The 8391-nt window shown below is 35.7% G+C and overlaps 1 long non-coding RNA gene across 1 annotated transcript; it reads right to left on the reverse strand.

Annotated features, from left to right (window-relative positions):
- Nucleotides 1–4865: 4865 nt before the first annotated feature.
- On the reverse strand, nt 4866–7937 carry LOC136215421 (uncharacterized). Its single transcript, XR_010682467.1, has 5 exons — nt 7861–7937; nt 6419–7113; nt 5992–6079; nt 5146–5257; nt 4866–5054 (listed from the first exon to the last, which is right to left on the reverse strand). It is a non-coding gene; the product is annotated as an uncharacterized lncRNA (long non-coding RNA).
- Between the last annotated feature and the right edge of the window lie 454 nt (nt 7938–8391).

Here is an 8391-nt window from a genome sequence, read left to right on the forward strand (position 1 = left end):
GACGGTGTTCTAAGAATCCCCGCGTAGGCGAATGCGTTGGCCGATTTTTAGAACACTGGTCATAATAGAAGATGTATCCTAATAGAAGACTTCTCCTAATAGAAACAAATTTCCTAGAAGAAGAAGGATTTCCTAATACACCATAAAAAGACAGGTACGACAGAACCCTAAAAGTACGTTAATATCACTACTTTAGAGTATTCCATTACCTTCAACCCTTCAAACCCTTGCTTTTTTTTATTTTAGTAAAGGTTGGGACAATACTTGCCTCGGACTGACATCCCAACTAGGTCGGCACCCCAGCCAAAGGCAAGCAAACCCGAATATATTAAAAAAGGAAAAAATATGTACAAGGAGGGAAAAGAATGAAATAATAAAAGCTAGAAAAGAAAGCTAAGAGCGCCTAAAATGTCCAACGTTACAAATGTCTTCAAGAATCATCGAGTGACAAAATGACGGGGCAGCGTCCCACCATGTCAGGTCCTGTGAGGATACACCAAAACGGGCCAGCGCATCCGCGGGACGGTTTCCTTCTCTGTAAATATGGGTGGCCGTCACTTCCATGCCCGAGCACTGGTTTAAGCATTTTAACCATATTTGTCTAACTTGCCAAGGAACTTCTGTTGAGCGGTGTCTGATGAGGTTGACAACGTACGTGGAGTCCGATTCGATCCATAGACAAGACCAACCCTTCTCCCAGGCAATGTCCACAGCAAAAATTACAGCTCTAAGCTCAGCCAAGTAGGCAAAAGAATGTGGGATCGGGAAGGCGAAGCAGCCACGGGCAAAGCCACGCGAGTTCCGAAAGATGCCACCGGCTCTTGCCGGACCAGGATTCCCAAGCATCGAGCCGTCTGTGTTTACTTTCAGCCAGCTACGCGGGGGAGTCGTTGATAGCGTATCGCTAGTAGTGCTTTTCTACGACAAAATGTATATTACGATGATTGCGCTACGAATATGGATTTGGTCTTTCTAAGTGCTTTATATCTACTAGACATCACTACTTAGGGGCAAGTGTACCCCGTCGTATCAAGTAATAATCCGGTTAAGACCAGGTATCGAATCCACGGGATTTATAACTACAAGTATTGGACGACTCGGTTTCGTATGTTATTTAAGCGGTAATTACTTTGGGGTTAAGTAAGACACAACTACACACTATTCCTTACTATTGGCGACACAGATTTATGTAGCTAAAACTCTATGAAGTGGGATGAATATGATAAGTTATAATCATGATAAATAATGACTATAAATGTATACGGATAATAGTTTACTCTTGCAAAGACGACCAAGTGTAGTAGGACCGACCCGTGAAGCACTTAGACTACGTGATTCCTAGTCAAGGCGTGTCTAATGCGGGGGAATTAGAAATTAGGGCCCGTAAGTTCCGTTGCTTGTCAATTCCTACGGTTTCCGGTTTATCACTTCCGGTAAGGCAACACCTATATAACTCCCTAAAGATAGCCCGAATGGCGGCGGTAATCGCGTTCTCCTACACAATAATCAATTATCAATATCAAAACAAGCAATAAACATTAACACATAAAGGGAAATAGAGATTATAAATCATAAATTATAAATATGGAAGACGATTAGATGAAATACAACCAAGCCTAGTATATAGGAAGAGTACAAGCTAATTAGCAAGTAAAAAGGGAGAATCCGCCCTTGGAACTAGCTAACCGGACTCAAAGCCGTCTCCTAGGTCGTGGAGGTGGGACTCTCGAGCTTGTTGACGAATGGTGGAACGGAGCGTCAATGGAACGCCGGAACAACGAACAAGCTCTCGAGGGGGAGAGTTTAACTTACAAAATTTGAATCTAAATTACAAGGAAAGAAAAGAGTATAGTGTAGCTCTCTAGTATGTCATTTGTGTCTAATTGGTGTTCAAGAGCTTCTTATTGATAGACATCAAGCAAGGGCAAGTTTGTAATTTCACAAAGCACAAGTATGGAGCAACATTATTTGGTGCAGAAATCCCATTATACGCCCCGCGTAAATTGGTCTACGCCCCGCGTAAATGCCCATTCCGTCAGAAATCTCCTGCATGTGGACCAATTCGTTGTCTTGTTGTCTCAAGCACGCCCTGCGTAAAGGATTGTACGCCCCACATGTTTGAGTCTCTGGAGTTTTATTGCTTGAATTGGAGCTTTTACGTCGTGCGTAGCTGAAGTATGCCCCGCGTAAAAGAGTCTCTGATCTTTTTACGTTGAAGAATTGTCTTTTACGCCCCGCGTATATGGTGGTACGCCCCGCGTAAGGAGAGTTGACTCTGGGAGACAATGCAGTCTGACTTCCAGGATTAGGCCAATCATTTCCGACATGTGTCATACGCCCCGCGTAGAATAGCATACGCCCCGCGTATGCTTTGTCAGTTCCACATGGCTTCTGCGGATAAGGCAATCATTACCGACACCATGTTTCACGCCCCGCGTAGGGGATTATACGCCCCGCGTATGGAGTGGATTTTTGCTCCTTTCTCGTACCTGAAATACAAAACTTGAAAGCCGAGTTAGCTTGACGTTTTTATTTCCTAAACTAATAAAAAACGAGGAAAATAAACTGAAAGTACGAGATTTATTTTTATTTCTTTATTTTGTCAAAACACTTTATTTTTGTAACTAAACTTATTTATTTTATCCAAAATCAACCCGTAAATCACGCTAAAAGATAGGGGTAAAATACCCCTATCAAACCTCCTTGGACTTTAAAGTTTTATTTGTCCTCAAGTAAAAGAAATCGAAATACAAGGGACTGAGAAAATTAAGAAACAACCCGAAGGTTGGTTTTGCCAAGTGCGTGATTTCAAAGTTATGGTTTTGTGCAAAGGTTTCGGTAAGTACCTACACAAACAATTGAGTACAAAAACTTGTTTGAAACATCCATGATCAAGATTTAATAGACAATATTAACGGGGGTTGATTATCTTTTGAGAACCCGATAGTACCTCACCAAGGGATTTCGCTCTTACGCTCAATTTTAGGTGGGTCGGTGTTTTATCGCTCTTCTTTGCACTTACTCGAGATCATGTTGAATTTGCATTTTTATCCGGGTTTTTCCTCCTAAAATATGGTTAGGCAATATTAAAAAATGAACCCGGAGGGGCGGTTGTAATATGGATGGCTACTTTAGTGGTCAGTTTAAAGAAACTCGAGTTCAAAAATACCATTTTGTGATTGCACCGTATCATTGCTCATTTTGGCCTTGGCGAATTTTACAAGATTTACTTCAAAGTTGCTCGGGTGGAGCTTGAGAATGCCTTTTTATTTTTTATTGTATCCTTTGTTTTGACAGAGGCATAAAAACAATATTTTGAGAACTAATGGTGCTCATTTGCTAAGGCCGTGACTCATTTCGGGTAATTCGGGTGCAACTTGATTATGTCGGTAATTGAACAAGAGGAAAAAGGGTTAGATGTTAAGAGGGTATTAACAAAAAAGTTGGTTAATAGGCTCGAGGGGGTTTCCTAATGTTTAATGAAAACGAGAAAAATAAATTAAGAAAAATTAGCCTAAGTGGGTTCGGTTTATCATCTATTGCCTTTTTACCACAATAAGTGTACTTAACCCGGCATTAGATGCAAATTCTATGAGTCGAGTGAAGTCAAAGCTCTCGAAAAATTTGTGAAAGAATTAGAGTTCTCGTACGAACTCCTTTAGGCTCAAAATACCTCACAAAGATTCGGGTTTAAATTGTGTACTATCAAGTTTTCACTGAATTCTCAACTATCCCGTTTCTATTGCCTTTTTAAATTTCATTATGGAGATAACATTCGGGTTTAAGACTCCATGCCTTAGTTTAGTACTAATCCTAAGTTTTGCACAAATTCCCTAACTTTAAGATCAAGACTAAAATTTCTTAATCGAATCATTCCTTTATGTTCCGACACTTTTATTTTTGATGACAAATAACGGAACTTTAATTAATTTCCGAGGGAGGGATAACATGTCGGGAAAATTTAAAAGAGTCAATAAATTAGTTTAATCACTACACCATAGATGGCCTATTGCAACCTTGTAAATGTGTTGCAATACGACCCTAAAAATGTAACAATAGGCCAAAAAATAGGCTAAGGCAACACATTAGGCCATTTTAAAAGTGTTGGTATATTCACCATTGCTTTTGCTGTCAATGGCAACATTATTTTCTTAAATGCAACATCATGATACGTGTTGCCATCTTTTACAACAAATGCAACATTATATCAGAAAATAAAAAAGGTAACATTTTTTTATTCTTTAAAGCAACACTTTTAATATTAAAAATATGTTACCTTAGTTAATTACGGCAACATTTTTTTGTTATTCAACACTTATTTTTAAACAAATGCAACATTTTTTGAGCAATTAGCAACACAATGTTTTTATATAAAAGTAACACTTGTTTGAATGAAGGCAACAATTTATAACCAATAACAACATTTTTTATTTTGACAAATGCCATGATTTTTAAAGCAAAGACAACATTTTTATCAAAAGCAACATTTGTCTGCTAAAGAAAGCAAAATATTTTACAATAAAGGCAACTTTTTTGAATCAGAAGCAACACATTTTAATTAGCAAACGCAATGCTTTGTAATGTAAAAGCAACATTGTTTCATATTAAAAGCATCACTTAATAATCCAAAAGGCAACTGTTCAAATAAAAAGCAATATAACATTTGTTTACAAAAGAAAAAGAAACAAACAACATAACATTTTTTACAAAAAAAAAAGAAACTGTTTGTCAAAAATACCTAATATTATAATTCAAAAGTACAATGAGTATTTAACTATCACGAGCATAAATAAATCACTCTTCATTAATCAACATAAATTTGAAGTAAGAGAGTCAGTGGTATTTTCCATTTATTCTCTAACTTCATTGCTCATTTTTCCTCTATGACTAACACTATACTTTGTTCGATTGCCTCATCAGAAAAGACTCATAGTTGTCTTTCTTTTTCTTGATATGGCACATTAGAAAAGACCATGAGATGTTGCTTCTCCAAGCATTTCCTCAATTATCTTCATGCTTTCCCTTCAAGATGAAAACTTTTCTTCAATCTTTACCTATATACAGAAATAATAAAAATTTTAATGAAATAATAAAATGAAAATTGTATAAAGAATTACATCTAGAATGTCTGTAAACAGACCCAACCTTGTTCTTGTTTCTTAGGTTCTATATGGTGTTGATATATTGTATTCTGAGAACTAATGTAGACCCGAATAATATGCCAGCACATATCAAATAACCAATGGTTGGGTGTGCACTGAACAGAGGAAAAAGAAGACATGCAGCAAAAACACAAATTGATCAATGTTGAGGTTCAGTTTAACTTTCGAAGCAATAGGAATAATAGTATGAAAGACTTAGATGGAAAATAGAGGAATCCACAATGGTGTTCAATACACTGTAAAATCAGTAGCCAAATATTACATTTACTACATTTCAAGACTAATAAAATAGCATGTAGAGTAACTTGTTTTTGATTGTGTTTGTCTTGGTAGAAGTAGGAAGAGCTTGTTATATTGAGCCTATGTTCTATGGTCTAAATATATTCACAACAAATAGTGATACCTATAGCTTTACTATGTGAGATCGTTTCAGGTTAATTGGCAAAGGTTTTGTATTCTCGAATCAGCATACTGGAAATGAAGTAGAGGTCATGGAGCTGGTGGCATACAAATTTGGTTGCTAATTTGGAGGTGAAGCATGTCTTTGATAAATATTAGATGGGATTGAACCATAGTTATTAATGGCGCGCCTATGGCGCACCAGGTGCAGGATCTGGGGTTCCAGCTAATTTGTAAGAAATAATTACCTTAAACAATGGCAATAAGTACTTAAAACATCATGACCATCATCACATGATGTTTCTGACCCTGAATCGGACAATTGTGAGTTACTTTGAAGACCAAGAAAATCAAGTTCATCAACACAATACACAAAAGAAACAACACTTAAAATTAAAGTATGTACAAATTTATGGGCATAGAAAAGTACCTAACTTCAGAATTGATGCAGAGGTTGTGCACTAGCTGGAACCCCAGATCCTGCCAACAACTCCAATGGAGGCAAATATAGGATAAACCTGTAAATTCACAACATAGAGAGCATCCCTAAGATCCATGCATCTAGAGGTCTATACCGAAATCTACATATTCAACTTTCCATATTATAGAGTTGCTTCAATTTCATCAATAATTTTTTTAAGCCTGTGACAGTTCAATTCTATAAGAAGTATTAAATACACACATAATTTGCTTCCATACATTCTGGATTAAGATTTTCTAGTGTTGTAGCTAACAGTCACTATGACCATTATTAATGAAATTTTCAGTTTTATTAAGCGCAATTAAGAATTCAAAATCAAATATAACCTATAAATCCGGTTGAGGAACTTGAATATAAGTATCCGGGTTAGTAATACCTTTCTCATTAAGAATTTACAAGACAACTGATGTCCACACCAAACGATAGTACCCCGCTAAAAGGAGACCTCTGCAATATTAGTTACATCAAAAAACGCCTTGCATTGGATTACTGTAACACTGAAACAGGAAGGAAAACTAACAAAAAACCACCCGCTGAACCATATGGATAAAATAGTTAAAGTTCAATCACTTAGGCATTTAAGAAAGTTGAAATCAAGGGTGTGAACCAAGAACTAAAACTTGAATTTTTTAACTCATTATTGAAATTTGAATGGAGTTGATCTAGACTTTAAGATCAACTTTACTGCATCTTTCAGGACTCAGTGCTATGTTATTTTTCAATGTTTCATGTGTTACATGCAATTACTAACCTAATGAATCCTGAAGTAAATGTGTGAGCTTTGAGTTCTTGTGAAAATCCAATTTCAACCGTCATAATAATATATTAGCAATATGCTCTAAAATCAAATCAGACTTGTAAGGAATATGACTAATTTTAGTTGCCAGAGCAGAAATTATATCTCCAAGAGCCTAAATTGATCTAATGATATTTTGAGCTTCCTTCAGCCGTTCCCCTTGCACATCAGTATTTGCTAGCCTCTCGTTACCTGCCAAATCTACAAGACACAACTTACTCTTGGTGCAATTTCCCTTTATCAAATTATTTGATCTCACTGATGCGCAAAGCATACTGCAGATATTGAAAAAATATGATTAATTTAGCTAATAACATATGCACACGTCTGACAGAACAAGGTGCCAATTACAATGTAACAGAAGCAATTTAATTAATAACATGAGCATTTTGTAGAAATAATATTGCTAGAGAAAGAAAAAAGATATTCTAAATTCAATCGATTTAAATTAGTTACAAAACTGAATATCAATACATATATATAGAAATAAAATACGCATAAATTCAGCATAGAATACAAGTAATTTACTGTTCCTATATCGGCTAAATAATTGCTGAATTGAGAACATTAATTATCGTCCATTACACCATTTAAAAGCAATTTGTATTACTACCACTCCATACACTTGTATGGACTTTTTTTAATTAATTTTTTATTTTTTTCTTTTTGTTTGTATAAGGGTCAGATGTAGTGTTTGGTTTTAATTGTTTTTATTTTTATTTTTTCACTTCTAAACATTAAAGTTGACATGGTTGCCCTGCCATTTCTTTCGTTTCTATTTAACAAAAAATTAATGGGTTTTGTCTACTTTGAATTATTTATAGTTTTGGCAATGACATCATTTTAACAATTACAAAATTATAATTGAGCAAATAAATATCAAGCATAAGCATGAGGAACATCAAGCTATTGACAAACCAATAATATCGGCTACTCTATTCATTCACATTGCTTGATCCAGCAGACAATTACAATATTTGGAAAGAATTAATTATGCAAAAAGTGTTAATTAATGAACATACCATATAATACTAAAACCAGAAGCTCCATAGTCCACTCCATCAAACAGAAAGCCAATTGAATTGATAGGTCTGGTGCCTGCGATAAATTGTTGATAGGCAGACAGAACATATTAAAAATAAACATTATCATTATCCTAAAAAAATGTCAACATGTTTTCATATTAAAGATAAACTTATCCTCTAAAACAGCAGACATCGAGGTAATCACCGTGTCTTCTCTGCTAACCCATTCAGCAATCACCGAACCTCATGCTTTACAACTTCACTGTCATTCTTAAAATTCAACTCTTTTTCCCCCCAATTACCAATATCATGATGAAAGCAGATAAATGACTGCCATGAACAACTTAAAATATAAATTAGCAAGAGGCATAACCCAAACAACCATTAGCAAGAATCCCCAAACATATAGAGATGAATTGCAATTCAAAGATGAGAACTACAATTGAAATGCCTACAAAATCAAGTGCAGTAGCCAAGGGCAGAACACCTCTAATAGGAAGTTCTAGCAATGAAAAACGAGGATATAAT

This window comes from Euphorbia lathyris, chromosome 1 (genome assembly GCF_963576675.1).
Source record: "Euphorbia lathyris chromosome 1, ddEupLath1.1, whole genome shotgun sequence".
NCBI classification, from domain to species: domain Eukaryota; kingdom Viridiplantae; phylum Streptophyta; class Magnoliopsida; order Malpighiales; family Euphorbiaceae; genus Euphorbia; species Euphorbia lathyris.